This window comes from Callospermophilus lateralis, chromosome 1, assembly GCF_048772815.1.
Source record: "Callospermophilus lateralis isolate mCalLat2 chromosome 1, mCalLat2.hap1, whole genome shotgun sequence".
NCBI classification, from domain to species: Eukaryota; Metazoa; Chordata; class Mammalia; order Rodentia; family Sciuridae; genus Callospermophilus; species Callospermophilus lateralis.
Window position 1 is genome coordinate 80134488 of NC_135305.1, and position 9598 is coordinate 80144085.

General features: G+C 36.7%; 1 protein-coding gene across 2 annotated transcripts in view; it reads right to left on the reverse strand.

The window, feature by feature from the left end:
• The window catches only part of Hycc1 (hyccin PI4KA lipid kinase complex subunit 1), a 72517-nt gene extending 63189 nt beyond the window's left edge, over nt 1-9328 (reverse strand). For both annotated transcript variants that reach the window (XM_076835307.2, XM_076835318.1), the window contains exon 1: nt 9137-9328. The gene's annotated coding sequence lies outside the window, so the exon portion shown is untranslated. The remainder of the gene's footprint in view (nt 1-9136) is intronic.
• Between the last annotated feature and the right edge of the window lie 270 nt (nt 9329-9598).

A 9598-nucleotide genomic window follows, 5' to 3' on the forward strand; every position in this document is an offset into this window, starting at 1 on the left:
TGTTGGGGACAAAGGAAGAGGGAAATGTCAAGAGAACCAAATTCCAATTAACTTGTGGGTTGATGTTTTAGCATGAGTCATTGCCCTTTAATAAGCTGGAATGAGACTCTCAACCATTAAAGAAGTCTGCCAGTTGAGACCCAGATGTTCAATAGAAAATGGGGGGCAAAGAGGGAGGTGCAAGGAGAAAATGCAAGAAAATGTGGTTGATGGTAGTAAAGTCTCCTGAGAGGGCATCAAAATAAAAGCAACAAATCTATTTTCTATGCAAAATTCTATTTGATTCTTTCCAATCAGAAACTTAGTGGATCTTATTCATGTAGTTGTTTTTCTTGGTTTAAAAAGATCACAGTAAGCAAAGCAGAAATAAATAGTTCAGTATAATCACTCTTGTTTGTATTAACTGGGATAGAAGCCGGTTTGTTTTAGCAAACTGAATTATAAAATTATCTTTCAATAATATCAAGTCTTATACTAATATAACAAATGTACACTATACATTGCTTTATAGCTGAATATGAAACTAAAATTGCTATGGCAAAAAAATTCTATCTTGGTTCCTCCCAAAGTATGTGAAAGTGCTATAAGAATGTTTAGATCCCTAAAGTATTTCAAGCATTTCTTTTTCCATTATGCATTGCTTCTGAATAAAGGGTTTATTAAAAAAAAAAAACCCAAACATTTGCTTGGACCCTTCTACTAGTAATTCATTCCAGATTGATGGAATCAAAATTCCATACTTCACCTTATATTACAATAAACTTTCTGGAGCTTTATAACCTGGTGATATGAAGAATATATCCTCTGATTACTATCTTGTGACCAACTCAATAAGACTGTCATGAAGAGGCTGACCTTTTTTATGAGAAATTCTACAATATATTTATGTCTCTCATGGTGAAAACAAGTTTCATTCTTATTTATATATTCTTTCTTGACCTATCCTTTCTTTCCTCTCAACCTTATTATCATTATTATAAGTAAAAAAAAGTATTAAAGAACATTTTATCTACAAATAACAGCAATTATTAAAAATTAGATATTAGTATATATAAAAGGTTATTAATAGGATTCCTTTTATAAAACAATTTAAATTAAAAAATACAAATTATGGCAAGCATACTTGAAATTTTTCCCATTCTTTCCTGTAAGAAGAGGCGTCATACCTTATATTCCTCTTACAACATTCAATAAACAGAAAGCACATGGCATAACAAAATTAATGCCAACTTCAGAGACAAAAAAAATGACACCTCAGCAAGTTACTTAACTTTCTGAGTCTCTTCTTCCTCAACTATGAAAAGTGGATGGTAACTTATACCAAATGAAAATGTTTTAGAGATTAAAAATAATACAAATAAAGCACCAGCATATAGTAGATATTTAACAAAAGATAGCTCAAATTATCACTAAGAGAGTATTTATCATTTGGACAACGGAGAATTTATTTCAGGAGCTTACAGTTCCAAAAAGAGGGGTCCAAGAGGGGGGTTTCATCAGATTCCAGTACCTTTATACTTCACAACTCTAATATGGTAGCCTTTACCTCCAATGGCTCACCATCAACCTATTCCTTAATATACTTTATAATATAAACTGGATTTTCATCGTATATTCTCCATGACCTTATAAACAAATTTATCAGCTCTTTCTCAATGCTCATTCTTTCTCTTTGACTTTGTAACAAGTATCTTCCCTGCTGAAACTCTGCTTCTTTTTTTTTTTTTTTTTGAAACTCTGCTTCTTGACTTCACTTACTTCAATCTTCTTGTTCCATCACCCATGTAACCATTTCCCAAATTTTGAACACTTCTTTAACAGTCTCTTTGATTTGCACATTCTAGTTGATGATGCCTTACCTTATATTCCTTATACCTTATATCCTCTTACAACATCATACCTTATATTCCTCTTACAACATTCAATAAACAGAAAGCACATGGTCTCCCATTTCTAAACTACTATAGCCATTCTCTGTCCCCCATTTCTAAACTACTATTACCATCCTCTCCATTTCCTTATCAGGACCCACTTGAAGTTTCCTAATTCCACAAAATGCTCCCTTGCTCTTCTCAACTACTCAAGTGTGCACTGCTTTAGGCACTGTGTTGTGTCTCTGCCATAATAATAACCATTGACTAAAAAAATCAGCAGAAACTTTGAAATTCAGATCAAACATGAATAGATATGTCCAGAAAGTTCCAAGAGGCCAAAAGGACAACTTTTTATATCTCCAATGAAAGGAGATAGGAGTACTGTTTATGTATTGATTAGACCTAGGACCCTAAATGAATTAATTAAAAAATGTATATTTTAAAAATGGAAAGACAAAAGAGTTCAATTAGATAAAAAATGGAGTTTGTAAATGTTGCCCAATTTAAGCACTTTTAAGGCTTACATTATTCTCTTAAATTTCCAAGCCTATATGTTACTCTATACAAAAGTAAATGTATATCTTTCCATAGCTGAAAACTAAGATAATTTGAATAGTACAGTTTTAGAAATCATATATAATATTTTCATTAAGTCAAGTACAATGACTAAATGAATCCTTATGCACATATAGGAGAAAGAAACTTATGTTCATCAGCTAACCAAAAGGCTTTTTGTTCAAAAATGCACACCAAACAAATATCACTTACCAGTTACTAAATGCTACCCTGTTGCAAGAATCAAAAACAATAAATGTTTGAACTATAATAAAAAAATACTATGTTTCCAAAACTCCTCTATCTCTTCTATATGATACATTTAACATAACATTCTTTATAACATACAAACAAGATTCAGGAATGCAAATTAATCTTGAAGACCCACAAGTTGAAATGTGAATTAAGTATATTATGCAAATATCAATTTTAAGTTTCTCCATCTCACCCCATCCCACTCCAGGGTCATTTACTTTAACTTTATTAGGCTATATTTATTAAAATAGCAGATGTGAATTCATCACAGAACTGACTAGTAATAATTATAATGGGGTTACCAAAATTTGAAACAAATTGTGCAAAAGAAAAACTTTAAAATGCTCAAATAAATGATTAAATTTACTTATCAAGTATAAGAAGTGAGAGAAGTGTCATAGAAAAAAATTAAAGAAATTGATTTTCAAATAGAATAGCATCAGATAGAAATTGAGTTTAAATTTCTGTACTCTACCACTAACAAGGTGTTGATTTGAACAAGACTTAATCTGTACAATAGGAATAATAATTCTTACTTCATAAAATTAAATAATTAAATGAAATTAATTATGCAAAATATTCTGTAGTACTTAACCACATATTAGGATTCAATAAAGCATATTAAAGACCTAGATATTTTTACAGGTAAACTACTTCAATCCTTCTAAGGAAGAGATTAATTGCTAGAGGATACAGAAAAGATGGACAGCTTTCTCTCCCCACCAAACCTACCATATTCAAAAACCAAAATGTTAAAAAGCAAAATATAAAGGATATTTACTATATTACTCTCATACAACAAATCAAATATAGCATTACTTTTAAAAGACAAGTTATTATCAAGTGACCTTTATCCTAATTTGGTGAAATATATTGAAAATTTTCTAATACAACTCATTAACCAATAGGTAAAAGAACAAAACCACATTATCATCTCAAATGTAGTGTGAGAGAGTTTGATCAAATTTAACATCTATCTCGGTTCCAGAAATGGGAAGGGAGGGGGATAGAAGAGTATTTTCTCAACATGCCATAAATAAAAATTTTGAATTCTCAACTGTGAAACCCTAACGTAATTCTCATTTAAATGAGAAATGAGCCAACAATGCTCACTATTTATTACTATAATTTAATGGTATTCTCGAAGTTCTGATCAATGCATCAAAAGAATTTATTGTTGACAAGAAGACCAAATGATAATCATTTATAAATGGAATAAATGAGTTATTACAAAACCCATTAAATGGGTAATGGTTAGCTAACTACTATCTCTTCATTCAGAATTATTAGAAAGAGCATAAATTTTCAAAAATTAATATAGTATTTAGTTAAACTATGGTAAATCCATATGCTGGAATATTACACACACTTTTTAAATTAATGTTATGTTGTAAAAAATAATATTTTATTGATGTGAGTAATCATTCACAACCTGTTAAGGGAACATAACTGGTGAAAAAGCAGCACATAAAAAACATTTTTATTTATTTATTTATTTTTTATTAGCTACACATGACATTACAATGATCTTGGCAATTTATACATTTGAATCAATTGGGGTATAAATTCTCATTTTTCTGGTTGTACAGATAGCAGATTGTGTTTTTTTTTTTTAAATAAAATGTAAATACCCATTCCAAAAGACCTATAAGGATATTAATAATAAGTATCTCTGGATGATGGCAGGTAAATGATAAACATTACTTATCATTTGGAAAATATTAAATAAATATTTACTTATCATTTAGAAAATTCATGAATGCATAATAATATTATCATTTATCATTGTCCTTGTCTTACAATGACATTAGTAATTAGGAAAATATAGAACATTTATGATATTCTTGTGATCATAGGAATAATTATATCTAAAATCATGCTAACATTGATTCTTCCATTGTTTTAAGCTGCATTTTAATCGCTATGAAAGAAATTTTCAGAGTTCTAGAAGACAATCAGACAAAATACTTCACTCCATCTTTACTTATAATCAAATACAATGCCAAATAATATTCAGATATTAGCCATACTATTCTCATTCCCCTGCAAAAGATAAGATTGAAGAGTGAGGAACAAGTTCTGGACCTCGATATCCAAATCCTGAACTAGAAATTGTAAAAAGAAAATGAAAGTGGTGGGGAAACTTATGTATTATCTTCCTCAGGTGAAGAACGTGGGTCTTTGACAGCTAATCTCAACTCTTCTCTGTCTCATTTTGGAGACAGAGGAATAATTTTCTCTCCAATGATTTATAAGGCAATATCCAAAGGGCAAGCACACAGGATTTCTTTTGAGTAAAGATGCTTTAAACAGGAAATTGTCAAGTGTGAAATGTTCCCTTTCCTCCGGGCAGATATGCAGCCTAAGAGAAGGCCAAAAAGACTCTGGCAGTACTTGATTCTCAGTAATAAGCAATTGACAAACTGTTGATTCCATCCGCTCTCCTCCAAAAAAAAAAAAAAAAAAGACAAAGCATTCCACAGTGGTGCCAGGGGTCTCAGGCTTCATGCAAGGGGCTTTTCTAAGTGTATCCATTTTGACAATATTAAGATGCTCTCAAATATTTTTGAGTACCTGAGAGATACTACATAGACCCAATATTGACACTATACAACAACAATGATGGTAATAAAGGAATATACTATCTTTAACACAATTTTTTTTTGTTGTTGTTGTTAGAGATGTTTTTTCCAGAATTTCTTACTGGCCAAGGCTCTGAATTCCTTCCATTTCTATTTCCTCAAGGACTTAGTTCCAATATACATCTCATCTTGCCTGCATCTCTTACCTTCTAGTCTCTACTTTGACTTTTCTTATGTGTGTAAACAAATAAATATAACCTTCTTTCAACCTCTGTTCTTTGGCAGTAGTTTTCAACCATGTCTGCAAATTGAAATTATCTAGGGAATTTTTTTTAAAAAAAAATGCAAGTAATCTGACAGGAAGTGGATCACTGGCTTCCTTGAATGAGAGGGAAAGATTATGAAGGCACATGAGCAAACTTAGGAAGGTGATGGATATGTTCATTATTGTGATAGTGATGATAGTTTTACAGTTGTAAATGTGTCAAGCATTAAATTGCATAGCTTAAATATGTGTAGTTTATTATATGCCAATTTACTTCAAAAAGCTCTTGTTTAAATAAATACCAATATCTGGGTCCTATCTTGACCTCAGTGGAAGGTATAAGACTCCTTCTGGCAATCAAAATTCTCAAAATCCCAGAATATTACCAGGCATGACTATACATGCCTATAATCCCCCAATTTGGGAGTCTGAGTCAGGAGGATTGCAAGTGTGAGGCCAGCCTGGACAACTCAACAAGACCCTATCTCAAGATAACATAAAAGAGGGCTAGGGATATAGCTCAGTGGTATAGCACCCCTGAGTTCAATCCCCAGAATTGGGGGGTGGGGAGGAAGATGGCAAATGTGTAGTCAATTTCAAAAACGACTGGTCTACAGCTATTATTTTCTCCCTTCTTCACTTTATTCTTCCTGAAAAGCCTCAAACACATCCACTTTGTCACTATACATTCTTTTTCAACCTTCTGAAGCTTGGTTTCTGAACCAACCACCTCTCAGCTAATATGAACTTGCAGAAGTTACTTCTGAACTCCTGACAAAGTCACTGGTCACTGGGTCCTCTTCTTATACACCACTTCACAGCATTTAAAATTATTGACCTGTTCCTACTCCATTTGAAAATATCTCTACCCTGAGCATCTCTCCTGCTGCTCCTCCTATATTTCTAACTACCACTCCTCTATTTCTTTCAGACTATTCTACTTGTTTCTGCTATCAGAGTATGTGCTCTGGCTGCTATTTTTATCATGCTGAAGGCTTTCCCTGAGTCATTTCTACAAAACCAAATCAATATAGCTTCAATTCAACTCCAAATCTTCTCTCCATTCCTGATTCCCTTTATAAATTCCACATCCATAGACCTAAACATCTCTCTACATCTTTATCTGCCTGATCCACTCACTGCTTCCTCAAAGCAAAAAAAAAAAAAAAAAAAGAATTTATCATCTTTCTTCAATGTATGCGCTCCTCATTTCCTATCAATGAAACCAGTTCAAATCCTCATAGTCTTTATTCCTCCTCTTTTCTTCCTATTAGATTCTACCTCACTAAGCCAGAGTGAGGGTATAAAATAGAAATCTAATAAAGAATTTCTCATTCATCACCTTCAAGCCAGTCTCTTTAGCTAAGAGTAGAATGCCCTGGCCTGACCCTCTACCACCCTCACTACCTTATCTCCTGTCATTTGCTTACTACCCCTTCATCAAGCCATGTCAATATCAATGTTATTGACTTTGTCAACAATGTTAATTGACATTGACCTGTCACCATCAGTGACTAATCTAACTGCCATGGTTTTCCATACCTCCTTGCCTTCTCACTCATTATACTTCTTTGAAAGCTAGTTACTCACCTCTCATGATCAAAACTGAGCTGCATGTTTCCAACTTCACCTACAACCAAAGTGAGTTGGCCATCTTCTACACAAGCTCCTTTACTACACCAGGCAACCTCTATTCATAGTTACTACATGGTATTATAAATGTTGCTCTACTGTAATATTACTAATATCCTATACATTAGACAGTAAATTCCATGAGGACAAGAACTATGACATTCATCTCTGTACTCCTAGTAACTATGCAGCTTGGGGTAATGCAAAATAAATTTATTTTGACATCATTTTAATTATACAAAATGTCTTGAATACTAAAAAAATTTAAAGATTTTTTAGGATTCACTATAAAATAAATATTAGGAAATAGAATGTTGAAAAACAGAGTTGACTGAAATGTATTTCAATTTATTGTCAAAACTACACCACTCTAAAAACCACATCCAAGAGCAGATTTTATAAAACAGAAATACAACAACAACAACAAAAAAGCACAGCAGGGACATCACACAGGCCTAGCCCATCTCTCATCATGTATCCACACCAAGGTACTGTTCAGGGATCTTCTAGTCCCTCTATGGTAATAATTTTAATAAATCAAATAAGGATAAAATGAGCCAAGTCTAAATGTGTTTTCTAACTATGTGATGGTTTTCCCCCTTGTCCGTTTATGATTTGAATATCTGACTGAAACCACTCTTGATCAAGCAGATCCTAAGGATGTATTTTTCATTCTTGCCTGAAATTCAGGAATATGTTGAGTACTAATATTCATCTTTAAACCTTAAAATGTATTGACCTATAGGGAGGGGGGAAAATGCTTACAAATGATGACTTTGGATGTAGAATGTTCTTATGGAAAACAAACCTCCCAGAACTACCACATTGACTCAAGGTTACACAAATCCTTATGCCTTAAAGTAGACAAAATTTTTAAAACCTCAAACTGTATTCCATGAACCAAAGAGTTAGCATACCTGCTCTAAAAGCTACTGTGTAATCCAAAGGACAAATAATTTACAAAAGGACCCCTTGGCCCTTCTGTCTGTAGTCGTGCAGGCTCTGAGATAAGTAATAGCTGCCAGTGCAACACACTCCCCCTACCTGAAGAGTGGAGCCGCTGCTAGGCGTGTGATAGCGTATTTATCAGAGAACCCGATTCTGTGCAGTACCAAACCAAGAGGGCAAATTAAAATCTTTCAGGAATGTCTAAACTCTGAAGGTACAAAGCACACATGTGCACGCTGAAGGGTGGCTATCTAGTTTGCTGTAGCGTGCAAAACTTGGGGTCTTTTAATGCAACAATTTTCAGCTAAAACCCCGACGATTCTCGAATATGATAAAGTCAGCCTCGGCAGAGAAATAACTCATGGAATGAAGAGGGCAAGGGCTGAAGAGATTTTCGTACAGAAATAACCAAGGAAGGAAATGTGGTTGCTTTCTGAACCTTTCTGCCTTGCATGGGACCAAAGATCGAGAGGAGAACACTGCTTTCAAACAGGAGCGGGGTCTACAGTGACCATTTTGGCAACCAGACTGGCCGAATAGCGGTGGCCTCCCCGGAGTGCAGAGACAGCGTGGGAGGGATAGGAAAGGCGGGAGCATCTCCTGCTGTGAAAAAGAGGCAAGGGGGCTCCCACTTTAGGCCGACTCTGCAGAGGGGGCCGGGGGGCTGCGGCACCCGAGTCGCGCCCGGAGGCTGGACCGCTCCCTGCTAGGAAGGAAAGATACTCGAGTTCGCGCGCACAAAGCTGCAGTCTTCCAGGCTTCGGGCGGGCTGCACCCAACTTCGGGGCAAGCAGCGGCCGGCCGCAGCCCACCCATCCGTCCCGGACGCCCCCAGCGCCCAGCGTCGCCTCGCGCTCACCCAACGAGCCTCGCGCGAAGCCGTTACCCCCAACGAAACCGCGGCCCTGGGGACAAAGCCCTGTCCCCTCCCCGCCGCCACCTCGCCCCGGCTCCTCCCTGACAAAAAAAGTTATCGGTCGCCGGCCGCCCTGGGGCCCCGGCGTGGGTCGCTCGGCCAGACTCACCAGAGCAGCTTCCAGAGCTCCAGCTACAGAACCTCGACTTGTGCGGCTCGCAGCGACAACGGCGGCGGCTGCTCTGCGTTCTCCAGAGTAGCAGCACCACCTGCCCCCCTTCCTCCTAGCAGAACGGGTCCGGGAGAGCCATCTTCCCCCTCCTCTCACTGACTGACAACCCAGCCCCGAGAGCCGCCACTGCCGCCAGCCACTCTGACAGGCACTACTAGGGACCCGTCCCCAAGCAGCCAACCACCACCTCCCCACACCAGTTCAGCCTATCGCCGTCCTCCAGGGTGGGACCAGAACAACTTCTCCACCAATGAGAGTCTTCCGCTGCTGGGCTTGGGGCGGGGCCATCAGGTGGGAGGGAGGGCGGCTTGAGTGGGCGTGGTCTGAGCAATGGGCGTGACCCGGGCACTTGGGGGAGATGATTGACTGTAGGGTTTGCGGTGGCCGCTAGGAGATAGC